The 13114-nt window shown below is 46.0% G+C and overlaps 1 non-coding gene across 1 annotated transcript; it reads left to right on the forward strand.

Moving 5' to 3' along the window:
- The first annotated feature begins 1415 nt into the window (after positions 1-1415).
- trnaa-cgc lies at positions 1416-1489 on the forward strand. The gene has a single exon. It is a non-coding gene; the product is annotated as a tRNA-Ala (tRNA).
- Positions 1490-13114: the final 11625 nt, after the last annotated feature.

The following is a 13114-nucleotide window of genomic DNA, read 5'->3' on the forward strand; positions in this document are numbered from 1 at the left end:
ATTCTGTCTCTCACTGTTCAAATAAACCTACCATTAAAATTATAGACTGATCATGTCTTTGTCAGTGGGCAAACGTACAAAATCAGCAGGGGATCAAATTGTTTTTTCCCTCACTGTATATAATCTTAAATCCCATTCCTTACTAGTTTTGTGTGTATTGGGTATATGTTGTGAAATTGTTAGATATTAATGCACTGTCGGAGCTAGAAACACAAGCATTTTGCTACACCCGCTATAACATCTGCTAAACACGTGTATGTGACGAATCAACTTTGATTTGATTTGATTTGAGTCAACAGTGTGCATGCTTTACTGCAGGAAGATATTGATCTGTTTGCTGTTACCCCCTGGACAGCAGATCATTGGTATAGCTAGTAGGCGAGGTTATGGAACCATATTTAGTCCTACCTGCTATGGTGGCTTTTAAATGAATTGGGATTCACACGTTTGTTTTTGAGGTAGAATTACTGTCATGTTATTGATGCCAAATTGCAAACCTTATTTGCACCATTCTATTCCAGAACCAATGGATGTGCCTGAGTCTCATCACCTCTCAACTAGGTCAGCTGTTTCAACCTGGAACACTGTTCTGAGTCTCATCACCTCTCAACTAGGTCAGCTGTTTCAACCTGGAACACTGTTCTGAGTCTCATCACCTCTCAACTAGGTCAGCTGTTTCAACCTGGAACACTGTTCTGAGTCTCATCACCTCTCAACTAGGTCAGCTGTTTCAACCTGGAACACTGTTCTCCTGCTTTGGTCTGGTTTCAGTCATTGCAGGAAGTCCTGAAGAGCAGGAGTGTGTGCAGGGTTTTGTCCCGGCCCAGCTGTAACACCTGACTTAAATAATCAACTTAACAAATTCACGGTGATACTATGATTTGTTATCAGGTGTGTGCTGGGCTGGAACAAAAGCCTGCACACCCTCCTGCCATTCAGGTCTGGAACTGGCCACTGTTATCAAGTCACTTTTCTGCACTATGGGTACAATGGAGGGAAGGGGAGGGGTATTGTCAACGGTATTGATATATAACACTTGCTCCACTCTCAAGTTGAAGCTGAACTTGTTGACGGATGCGAAGGCGGCGGCTGCTAAGAACAGAGCAGCTGCTGACCAGAAGACTGCAGCCAAGGCAGCACTGGTCCACAGCTGCCCTGTCTGTCAGGTGAGTAGTGTTGGTTGGTCCTGTATGGGCTGTCTGTCAGATAATAATATAATAATAATAATAATAATAATAATAATATGCCACTTAGCAGACGCTTTTATCCAAAGCGACTTACAGTCATGCGTGCATACATTTTTACGTATGGGTGGTCCCGGGGATCGAACCCACTACCCTGGCGTTACAAGCGCCGTGCTCTACCAGCTGAGCTACAGAGGTAATGAGTAGTATTAGTTGGTACTGTATTAGTCAGTCCCGTGTAGCTCAGTTGGTAGAGCATGGCATTCGCAACGCCAGGGTTGTGGGTTCGATTCCCACGGGGGGCCAGTATGAATATGTATGCACTGACTGTAAGTCGCTCTGGATAAGAGCGTCTGCTAAATGAGTAAAATGTAAATGTCTGGGCCTTAAGGTTCTCCATGTGTAGGCTATAGAACTGGCCTGTGTGGTAGTCTTTCATATGTGAGGTAGTTTGTTGCATCGTATTGCTTAGTTTATCATTTGTGTCAACTTTGAATTAAATCTAAGCCACAGATTGTTAACTTCCTCCATTTTGCACTTGACCTTATAGACGCAGACCCGAAGACATTCAAGCAGCTCTTTGAGAGCAAGGATCCCAACTATCCAATGGTCCCAGGACTGGTTGAGGAGGGGGGGGGGGGTGTCAATGTAAATAGTCCGGGTGGCCATTTGATTAATTGTTCAGCAGTCTTATGGCTTGGGGGTAGAAGCTGTTAAGGAGCCTTTTGGACCTAGACTTGGTGCTCCGGTACCGCTTGCCATACGGTAGCAGAGAGAACAGTCTATGACTTGGGTGGCTGGAGTCTTTGACCATTTTTCGGGCCTTCCTCTGACACCGCCTGGTATATAGGTCCTGGATGGCAGGAAGCTTGGCCCCAGTGATGTACTGGGCCGTACGCACTACCCTCTGTAGCGCCTTACGGTGGGGCTAACAAAAAAAGCCCATTGGTGGGCGTCTATTACCAGAATGCCAACAAAATTAGCACAAGTAATGGCATATTTCAATGGAAGCTGCTAGCTAAATAGGCTAACGAGTGCAAACGAAAATAAACAAAACAGGCAATCCAGCTCATAAAGTTATACATATAGGAGCTACCAAATGTCATTTTTGGTGAGTTTGGACATTTACAAACAGATGTGAATGATCAACATTGTGTAAATGAACAGAGTTTTGACGCATGCTTGTCTTAAGGGCTGTTGCTAGGGCAACAGGCCTGCCTACTCTGCTCAGAGAAGAGGGGGAGAGGAGAAAGGCCTAGAACAGAGAGGAGAAAAACAGAAGGAAATCAGGTGGCTTAGTGGTTAAGAGCGTTGTGCCAGTAACCCGAAAGGTCGCTGGTTCTAATCCCCGAGCCGACTAGGTTAAAAATCTGTCGATGTGCCCTTGAGCAAGGCACTTAACCCTAATTGCTCTTGTAAGTCGCTCTGGATAAGAGCGTCTGCTAAATGACTTAAATGTAAAGATGGAGGCAGCTGTACAGAGAACTCATCTAAAGGGCTTTGACTTCTCAAACACGGCAAAAAAGCCAACACGATATGATGCACCTTATTAATTCAGCCACTTACTTAAATGAACTAGCAAGTAAAATTTAGGGGTCGCTTTAATGCAGAATTCTGCGTTTCCTATGGAGGAAAAAACTGATAAAACGCATAAGAATTATCTTGCTGCGTTTTATAAACTCTGATGTAAAATGCTTCACGTTGTAATTTTCTGCTCAGCTCAATGTAAATAGTCCGGGTGGCCATTTGATTAATTGTTCAGCAGTCTTATGGCTTGGGGGTAGAAGCTGTTAAGGAGCCTTTTGGACCTAGACTTGGTGCTCCGGTACCGCTTGCCATACGGTAGCAGAGAGAACAGTCTATGACTTGGGTGGCTGGAGTCTTTGACCATTTTTCGGGCCTTCCTCTGACACCGCCTGGTATATAGGTCCTGGATGGCAGGAAGCTTGGCCCCAGTGATGTACTGGGCCGTACGCACTACCCTCTGTAGCGCCTTACGGTGGGGCTAACAAAAAAAGCCCATTGGTGGGCGTCTATTACCAGAATGCCAACAAAATTAGCACAAGTAATGGCATATTTCAATGGAAGCTGCTAGCTAAATAGGCTAACGAGTGCAAACGAAAATAAACAAAACAGGCAATCCAGCTCATAAAGTTATACATATAGGAGCTACCAAATGTCATTTTTGGTGAGTTTGGACATTTACAAACAGATGTGAATGATCAACATTGTGTAAATGAACAGAGTTTTGACGCATGCTTGTCTTAAGGGCTGTTGCTAGGGCAACAGGCCTGCCTACTCTGCTCAGAGAAGAGGGGAGAGGAGAAAGGCCTAGAACAGAGAGGAGAAAAACAGAAGGAAATCAGGTGGCTTAGTGGTTAAGAGCGTTGTGCCAGTAACCCGAAAGGTCGCTGGTTCTAATCCCCGAGCCGACTAGGTTAAAAATCTGTCGATGTGCCCTTGAGCAAGGCACTTAACCCTAATTGCTCTTGTAAGTCGCTCTGGATAAGAGCGTCTGCTAAATGACTTAAATGTAAAGATGGAGGCAGCTGTACAGAGAACTCATCTAAAGGGCTTTGACTTCTCAAACACGGCAAAAAAGCCAACACGATATGATGCACCTTATTAATTCAGCCACTTACTTAAATGAACTAGCAAGTAAAATTTAGGGGTCGCTTTAATGCAGAATTCTGCGTTTCCTATGGAGGAAAAAACTGATAAAACGCACAAGAATTATCTTGCTGCGTTTTATAAACTCTGATGTAAAATGCTTCACGTTGTAATTTTCTGCTCAGCTCAATGTAAATAGTCCGGGTGGCCATTTGATTAATTGTTCAGCAGTCTTATGGCTTGGGGTAGAAGCTGTTAAGGAGCCTTTTGGACCTAGACTTGGTGCTCCGGTACCGCTTGCCATACGGTAGCAGAGAGAACAGTCTATGACTTGGGTGGCTGGAGTCTTTGACCATTTTTCGGGCCTTCCTCTGACACCGCCTGGTATATAGGTCCTGGATGGCAGGAAGCTTGGCCCCAGTGATGTACTGGGCCGTACGCACTACCCTCTGTAGCGCCTTACGGTGGGGCTAACAAAAAAAGCCCATTGGTGGGCGTCTATTACCAGAATGCCAACAAAATTAGCACAAGTAATGGCATATTTCAATGGAAGCTGCTAGCTAAATAGGCTAACGAGTGCAAACGAAAATAAACAAAACAGGCAATCCAGCTCATAAAGTTATACATATAGGAGCTACCAAATGTCATTTTTGGTGAGTTTGGACATTTACAAACAGATGTGAATGATCAACATTGTGTAAATGAACAGAGTTTTGACGCATGCTTGTCTTAAGGGCTGTTGCTAGGGCAACAGGCCTGCCTACTCTGCTCAGAGAAGAGGGGGAGAGGAGAAAGGCCTAGAACAGAGAGGAGAAAAACAGAAGGAAATCAGGTGGCTTAGTGGTTAAGAGCGTTGTGCCAGTAACCCGAAAGGTCGCTGGTTCTAATCCCCGAGCCGACTAGGTTAAAAATCTGTCGATGTGCCCTTGAGCAAGGCACTTAACCCTAATTGCTCTTGTAAGTCGCTCTGGATAAGAGCGTCTGCTAAATGACTTAAATGTAAAGATGGAGGCAGCTGTACAGAGAACTCATCTAAAGGGCTTTGACTTCTCAAACACGGCAAAAAAGCCAACACGATATGATGCACCTTATTAATTCAGCCACTTACTTAAATGAACTAGCAAGTAAAATTTAGGGGTCGCTTTAATGCAGAATTCTGCGTTTCCTATGGAGGAAAAAACTGATAAAACGCATAAGAATTATCTTGCTGCGTTTTATAAACTCTGATGTAAAATGCTTCACGTTGTAATTTTCTGCTCAGCATTGTACTGACTTCCTGCTTCAGTTGCACTTCTCCACCCAGATGAGGAATTCACGAACAGGCGTTCGGCGCTCTGACGTGTAGCTACTTTTCTAGGTGTCGCCTGCCTAGTTTTCTCCAGTAAACTGCAAGATTAACTTTTAAGTGAAACTTTATGAGATATAGCTGGCTACGTTCTTTCTACACTGCTCAAAAAAATAAAGGGAACACTAAAATAACACATCCTAGATCTGAATGAATGAAATAATCTTATGAAATACTTTTTTCTTTACATAGTTGAATGGGCTGACAACAAAATCACACAAAAATTAACAATGGAAATCAAATGTATCAACTCATGCAGGTCTGGATTTGGAGTCACCCTCAAAATTTAAGTGGAAAACCACACTACAGGCAGATCCAACTTTGATGTAATGTCCTTAAAACAAGTCAAAATGAGGCTCAGTAATGTGTGTGGCCTCCACGTGCCTGTATGACCTCCCTACAACGCCTGGGCATGCTCCTGATGAGGTGGCGGATGGTCTCCTGAGGGATCTCCGCCAACTCCTGGACAGTCTGTGGTGCAACGTGGCGTTGGTGGATGGAGCGAGACATGATGTCCCAGATGTGCTCAATTGGATTCAGGTCTGGGGAACGGGCGGGCCAGTACATAGCATCAATGCCTTCCTCTTGCAGGAACTGCTGACACACTCCAGCCACATGAGGTCTAGCATTGTCTTGCATTAGGAGGAACCCAGGGCCAACCGCACCAGCATATGGTCTCACAAGGGGTCTGAGGATCTCATCTCGGTACCTAATGGCAGTCAGGCTACCTCTGGCCGAGCACATGGAGGGCTGTGCGGCCCCCAAAGAAATGCCACCCCACACCATGACTGACCCACCGCCAAACCGGTCATGCTGGAGGATGTTGCAGGCAGCAGAACATTCTCCACGGCGTCTCCAGACTCTGTCACGTCTGTCACGTGCTCAGTCTGAACCTGCTTTCATCTGTGAAGAGCACAGGGCGCCAGTGGCGAATTTGCCAGTCTTGGTGTTTTCTGGCAAATGCCAAACGTCCTGCACGGTGTTGGGCTGTAAGCACAACCCCCACCTGTGGACGTCGGGCCCTCATACCACCCTCATGCAGTCTGTTTCTGACCGTTTGAGCAGACACATGCACATTTGTGGCCTGCTGGAGGTCATTTTGCAGGGCTCTGGCAGTGCTCCTCATGCTCCTCCTTGCACAAAGGTGGAGGTAGCAGTCCTGCTGCTGGGTTGTTGCCCTCCTACGGCCTCCTCCACGTCTCCTGATGTACTGGCCTGTCTCCTGGTAGCGCCTCCATGCTCTGGACACTACGCTGACAGACACAACAAACCTTCTTGCCACAGCTCGCATTGATGTGCCATCCAGGATAAGCTGCACTACCTGAGCCACTTGTGTGGGTTGTAGACTCCGTCTCATGCTACCACTAGAGTGAAAGCACCGCCAGCATTCAAAAGTGACCAAAACATCAGCCAGGAAGCATAGGAACTGAGAAGTGGTCTGTGGTCACCACCTGCAAAACCAGTCCTTTATTGGGGGTGTCTTGCTAATTGCCTATAATTTCCACCTGTTGTCTATTCCATTTGCACAACAGCATGTGACATGTATTCTCAATCAGTGTTGCTTCCTAAGTGGACAGTTTGATTTCACAGAAGTGTGGTTGACTTGGAGTTACATTGTGTTGTTTAAGTGTTCCCTTTATTTTTTTGAGCAGTGTATGATAAACATTAGTGTGGCTGCCATGCACTGACTGTAAGTCGCTCTGGATATGAAGAATGTGTTGCACTTATTTTTCTGTGAAGGGAAACTATAGTTGCACGTATTTTTCTGTGAAGGAAAACTATAGTTGCACGTATTTTCTGTGAAGGAAAACTATAGTTGCACGTATTTTCTGTGAAGAAAAACTAGAGTTGCACGTCCCCTAATCACTATTGAAGAAAAAAATATATATATATATTTCAATATAAAACGCAACCCCTCTCAGTACACAGCTGGACTCACCTGCACTGTTGGAGCTAGGAACACAAGCATTTAGCTTAAAACCCGCAATAACATCTGCTAAAGGTGTGTAAGCGACCAATAACATTTGATTTGATTTGACCTGCTCCCGTTATCTCCCGTTGTGCTGTTTACAAACAAACACGTGACTGGCTCAGCTGTTCTGGGGAACTACGCTAAGCTTCATAATGTAAAAATAATGTGACCGGTGAAATGAAGAACGTGATCAGCTTTATCTCCTAATGTATTGCACAAGTTGCCTGCAGGTATTTACTTAAAGTAGCTACAAATATTCAAATGTTTGAAAAACTTCAAAGAAATAGCTTCAATGGTATTGAAAAACCATCCCACGGCTATTTCCAAATACCCCCGTATACTGCCCAAGTTCACTACACACACTCCAATGGACAGCTGGGGCAAGATCCTTCCATCATTCACACACAAAATGCAGATTTTGTGAGTTTTTGTGTGGCTTAATTCCATCCTACATTACACAATTTTCTTCATAATGCATTTAATACAAGACTCCAATATTTTGTGTACATTACACCATTCATTACACTATAATAATGATAGAAGTTATAAAAAGGGTTTATTTACAAGCTATGGGGTATAAGATGTTGGGAATAGTGGTGTAGGAGAATGTTGGCTGTAGCATTAAGCATTAAGGGGCCTAGCCCGAACCATGAAAAAACTGCCCCAGACCATTATTCCTCCTCCACCAAACTTTACAGTTGGCACTATGCATTGGGGCAGGTAGCGTTCTCCTGGCATCCACCAAACCCAGATTTGTCCGTCGGGCTGCCAGATGGTGAAGCGTTATTCATCACTCCAGAGAACGCGTTTCCACTGCTCCAGAGTCCAATGGCGGCGACCTTTACACCACTCCAGCCGACGCTTGGCATAGCGCATGGTGATCTTAGGATTGTGTGCAGCTGCTCGGCCATGAAAACCCCTTTCATGAAGAGTTATTGTGCTGAAGTTGCTTCCAGAGGCAGTTTGGAGTTTACAAAATTCTGTGAGCTTGTGTGGCCTACCACTTCGCGGCTAAGACGTTTCCACTTCACAATAACAACACTTACAGTTGACCGGGGGCAGCTCTAGCAGGGCGGACATTTGACGAACTGACTTCAATGGAAAGGTGGCATCCTATGACGGTGCCACGTTGAAAGTCACTTAGCTCTTCAGTAAGGCCATTCTACTGCCAATGTTTGTTTATGGAGATTGCGTGGCTGTGTGCTAGATTTTATACACCCTGTCCGCAACAGGTGTGGCTGAAATATAGAATCCACTAATTTGAAGGGATGTCCACATACTTTATTATATGTAGCGTCTTTGAAAAAAACTAGCCTAGTATCCATGGCACATAGTAAATATCTGACTGCTACGAGGATAGTATTCTCTACACAAGACACAAGACCAAAAAGCATTTTTGTTTTGCAATATTCGTTGTCTTATTTATGGTTTTGGTCTTGGAACAGTAAATTAAAATGTTCAATATATCCTTCGTTTTTGGAGGCGTCAGCTAGAGATGACCTGCAGGGATTTGTAGTCTTGATGTCTACTTCGGTGCTAATTAAGCAAATCAGAGGAAATAGAGCTGAATACATTGTATTGATAAAAGTCACCTTGTCAGAGAGAGATTTACACGGTTATGAAAACGTCACAGCGGGAAACACAGACCTTGTTTGAGGTGTACTGTTGTTGTAGGTTGCTAACGTCAGTTGAAACTAACGTTTGAGGTGTACTGTTGTTGTAGGTTGCTAACGTCAGTTGAAACTAACGTTTGAGGTGTACTGTTGTTGTAGGTTGCTAACGTCAGTTGAAACTAACGTTTGAGGTGTACTGTTGTTGTAGGTTGCTAACGTCAGTTGAAACTAACGTTTGAGGTGTACTGTTGTTGTAGGTTGCTAACGTCAGTTGAAACTAACGTTTGAGGTGTACTGTTGTTGTAGGTTGCTAACGTCAGTTGAAACTAACGTTTGAGGTGTACTGTTGTTGTAGGTTGCTAACGTCAGTTGAAACTAACGTTTGAGGTGTACTGTTGTTGTAGGTTGCTAACGTCAGTTGAAACTAACGTTTGAGGTGTACTGTTGTTGTAGGTTGCTAACGTCAGTTGAAACTAACGTTTGAGGTGTACTGTTGTTGTAGGTTGCTAACGTCAGTTGAAACTAACGTTTGAGGTGTACTGTTGTTGTAGGTTGCTAACGTCAGTTGAAACTAACGTTTGAGGTGTACTGTTGTTGTAGGTTGCTAACGTCAGTTGAAACTAACGTTTGAGGTGTACTGTTGTTGTAGGTTGCTAACGTCAGTTGAAACTAACGTTTGAGGTGTACTGTTGTTGTAGGTTGCTAACGTCAGTTGAAACTAACGTTTGAGGTGTACTGTTGTTGTAGGTTGCTAACGTCAGTTGAAACTAACGTTTGAGGTGTACTGTTGTTGTAGGTTGCTAACGTCAGTTGAAACTAACGTTTGAGGTGTACTGTTGTTGTAGGTTGCTAACGTCAGTTGAAACTAACGTTTGAGGTGTACTGTTGTTGTAAGTTGCTAACGTCAGTTGAAACTAATGTTTGAGGTGTACTGTTGTTGTAGGTTGCTAACGTCAGTTGAAACTAACGTTTGAGGTGTACTGTTGTTGTAGGTTGCTAACGTCAGTTGAAACTAACGTTTGAGGTGTACTGTTGTTGTAGGTTGCTAACGTCAGTTGAAACTAACGTTTGAGGTGTACTGTTGTTGTAGGTTGCTAACGTCAGTTGAAACTAACGTTTGAGGTGTACTGTTGTTGTAGGTTGCTAACGTCAGTTGAAACTAACGTTTGAGGTGTACTGTTGTTGTAGGTTGCTAACGTCAGTTGAAACTAACGTTTGAGGTGTACTGTTGTTGTAGGTTGCTAACGTCAGTTGAAACTAACGCTTTGAGGTGTACTGTTGTTGTAGGTTGCTAACGTCAGTTGAAACTAACGTTTGAGGTGTACTGTTGTTGTAGGTTGCTAACGTCAGTTGAAACTAACGTTTGAGGTGTACTGTTGTTGTAGGTTGTGTGACGTCACGAGAGGCTACACAGCTTTCAGCGGGATTGCTCAAGTAGTGCAAGGAGACAAGGTTCAAACAAAACAAGGATTTTATTATAGGTCTTGGGAAATTAACGAAAATATAACAAAATTCTGTTCTCTTGTGGCTCTTTAAGGGTTAACAGTTCAGGGATGTCTCTTCCACATCCAAAATCATAATTCTCACTCGCTCAGATAACTTTTCCCCAGCCTTACTGTAGTCCACGTTGCAGCTAGTGGCCAACCCAGCAAAAAGTCCTTCCAAATGTCTCTCACGTATTTCCACAGGTGCATATATCCAAAGGTGAGTATTTCCCAAAGGTAAGTATCTCCAAATCCTTATATTCCTCATGGAAGTGGACGTGCAGCACTCTTGTCCTCCAGAGAGCCCAGGTTGGAGACTGTGTCTCTTCCCTTCCCAAACCTTCAGCTCATCAGCTCCTCATTTGTTTCAGCTGCGTGGGAAGATTGGCCATAGAGGGGTGGAGTTCCCGACCCTACCAGCAGATGGAGCCATAGCTGTCTGGGTTTGCAGCCACCTCAGGGGGATGTAACGTCCCTCCAGGACACAGCCTCTCGTGACATCACACATCCCCCTCCTCGGGACCGACGTCCTCGTCGGGGTAAAGGCAGCGAAGAAGGCATCACGCCGGGAGAGGGCGTCCGCATTGCCGTGGTGCTTGCCAGCCCTGTTGACAACAGAAAAGTTAAACGGTTGCAAGCTCAAAACCATCTGGTTACTCTACTGTTTGATTCCTTGTTCTTGGCCATCCACTGCAGAGGGGCATGATCAGATACCACCATGAAACGTCGGCCCAGGAGATAGAACCGAGAGGGACTCCAGGGCCCAGACTACAGCCAGACATTCTTTCTCCACCGTTGAATAGTTCTTCTCTCTTGGAAGTAACTTTCTGCTTAGGTAGAGAATGGGATGTTCTTCACCGTCATGTGCCTGGGTGAGGACAGCACCCAGACCCACCTCCGAAGCATCCGCTTGGACAATGAATTCCTTCTTGAAGTCTGGTGCCACCAGGATCGGACTGGAGCAGAGTGCTCGCTTCAGGTTGAGGAAAGTCGCCTCCGCCGCAGGGTTCCACTTCACCATTCGTGAGTGGCGTTTGGTCGTCAGCTCCGTCAACGGTGCAGCTATGGTAGCAAAATCTGCAATAAAGCGTCTATAGTAGCCAGCGAGGCCCAAAAATGACCTTACTTGCTTCTTGGTGATGGGCTGCGGCCAGTCCTGTATGGCCCGCAGTTTGGCTTCCTGTGGTTTGACCAACCCCCGCCCAATGGTGTACCCCAGGTAGTTTGTCTCACTGAAGGCCAGCTTGCACTTCTTCGGGTTTGCCGTGAGCCCTGCTTCCCTGAGCGAATCCAGCACCGCTTGTACCCGGGGTATGTGGCTGGCCCAATCCGGACTTTGTATAACAACATCATCCAAATAAGCCGCTGCGTACCTCTTGTGGGGCGCAAGGACTCGATCCATCAGGCGTTGGAACGTGGCAGGTGCCCCGTGGAGACCAAACGGAAGTCGGGTATACTGGTAGAGCCCCTCCGGGGTGGCAAAGGCTGTCTTCTCCTTAGACGCCGGGGTCAGGGGCACCTGCCAGTAGCCTTTTGTGAGATCAAGAGTGGTTAGGAAACGAGCATGCCCCCAAGGAGTCTATTAAATCATCGACACGAGGCATTGGGTATGCATCAAATTCAGACACTTCATTCAACTTTCGATAGTCATTACAAAATCGTACTGAACCGTCTGGCTTGGGAACTAGTACGATGGGACTTGCCCAGGCACTGTGGGACTCTTCGATTACTCCCAACTCCCGCATCTTCCTTACCTCCTTCTGTATAACCACTTTACGAGCCTCTGGCACGCGGTACGGGCGCTGGTTTACCGTTCGGCCAGGCATGGTGCGGATCTCATGTTGGACCACCTCTGTGTGACCGGGAAGGGAGGAGAAGACATCCTGGTTCTGCTCCACGAGTTCCAGGGCCATCTGTCGTTGATGTGGGGACAGATTTGGACCCAGCTGAACCTCTTCTCGCGCCGGTTCCTTGGTCTCTGTGGGGGGTAGACAGCTGAACAGCGCCTCTCTGGCGTGCCACTTCTTTAAAAGGTTAACATGATAAATCTGCTCAGTTTTTCTTTTATCTGGTTGCCTCACCTTGTAGTTTACTTCTCCCATGCGTTCAATGACCTCATATGGTCCTTGCCAGGTTGCCAGGAATTTACACTCAACGGTTGGCACCAGGACCAGCACTCTGTCCCCCGGCTTAAACTCCCTGGGTTGAGCAGATCTGTTGTAGGAGGCTTGCTGTTGCCGCTGACTGGCCTCCAGGTGTTCCCGCATCATGGGATAGATGGCCTTCATTCTCTCCCTCATAGCCCCGACATGGTCGATCAGTGTCCGCTGTTGGCATGGCTGCTCCTCCCAGGCCTCCTTGGCGATGTCGAGCAGTCCTCTGGGTCTGTAGGAAAGCAAGAGCTCAAAGGGTGAAAAACCAGTAGAAGACTGAGGTACCTCTCTCACCGCAAATAATATGTAGGGTAACAGCTGATCCCAGTTGCGCCCATCTTCCCCTACCGCTTTCCGCAGCATGGATTTTAGTGTTTTGTTAAAACGTTCGACTAGGCCATCTGTTTGGGGGTGGTAGACCGAGGTTCTCAGCTGTTTGATTTTCAGTAAAGCACAGAGTTCTTTCATCACCCTGGACATGAATGGAGTCCCTTGGTCCGTCAATATCTCTTTTGGGATTCCCAGACTAGTTGAGAGACGGAACAGCTCCTTGGCGATTTGTCTGGATGTAGCCTTCCTCAGCGGAATGGCCTCCGGGTACCGGGATGCATAGTCCAGAATGACCAGAATGTATTGATGTCCCCTGGAACTTTTCGGTAAGGGCCCGACTATGTCTAATCCAATCCTCTCAAAAGGAGTTTCGATAATGGGCAAGGGAATGAGCGGGTTTCTATATGTGGGCTTTGGCGCAAC

The sequence above is a fragment of the Coregonus clupeaformis genome, chromosome 17 (assembly GCF_020615455.1).
Source record: "Coregonus clupeaformis isolate EN_2021a chromosome 17, ASM2061545v1, whole genome shotgun sequence".
Classification (NCBI taxonomy): Eukaryota; Metazoa; Chordata; class Actinopteri; order Salmoniformes; family Salmonidae; genus Coregonus; species Coregonus clupeaformis.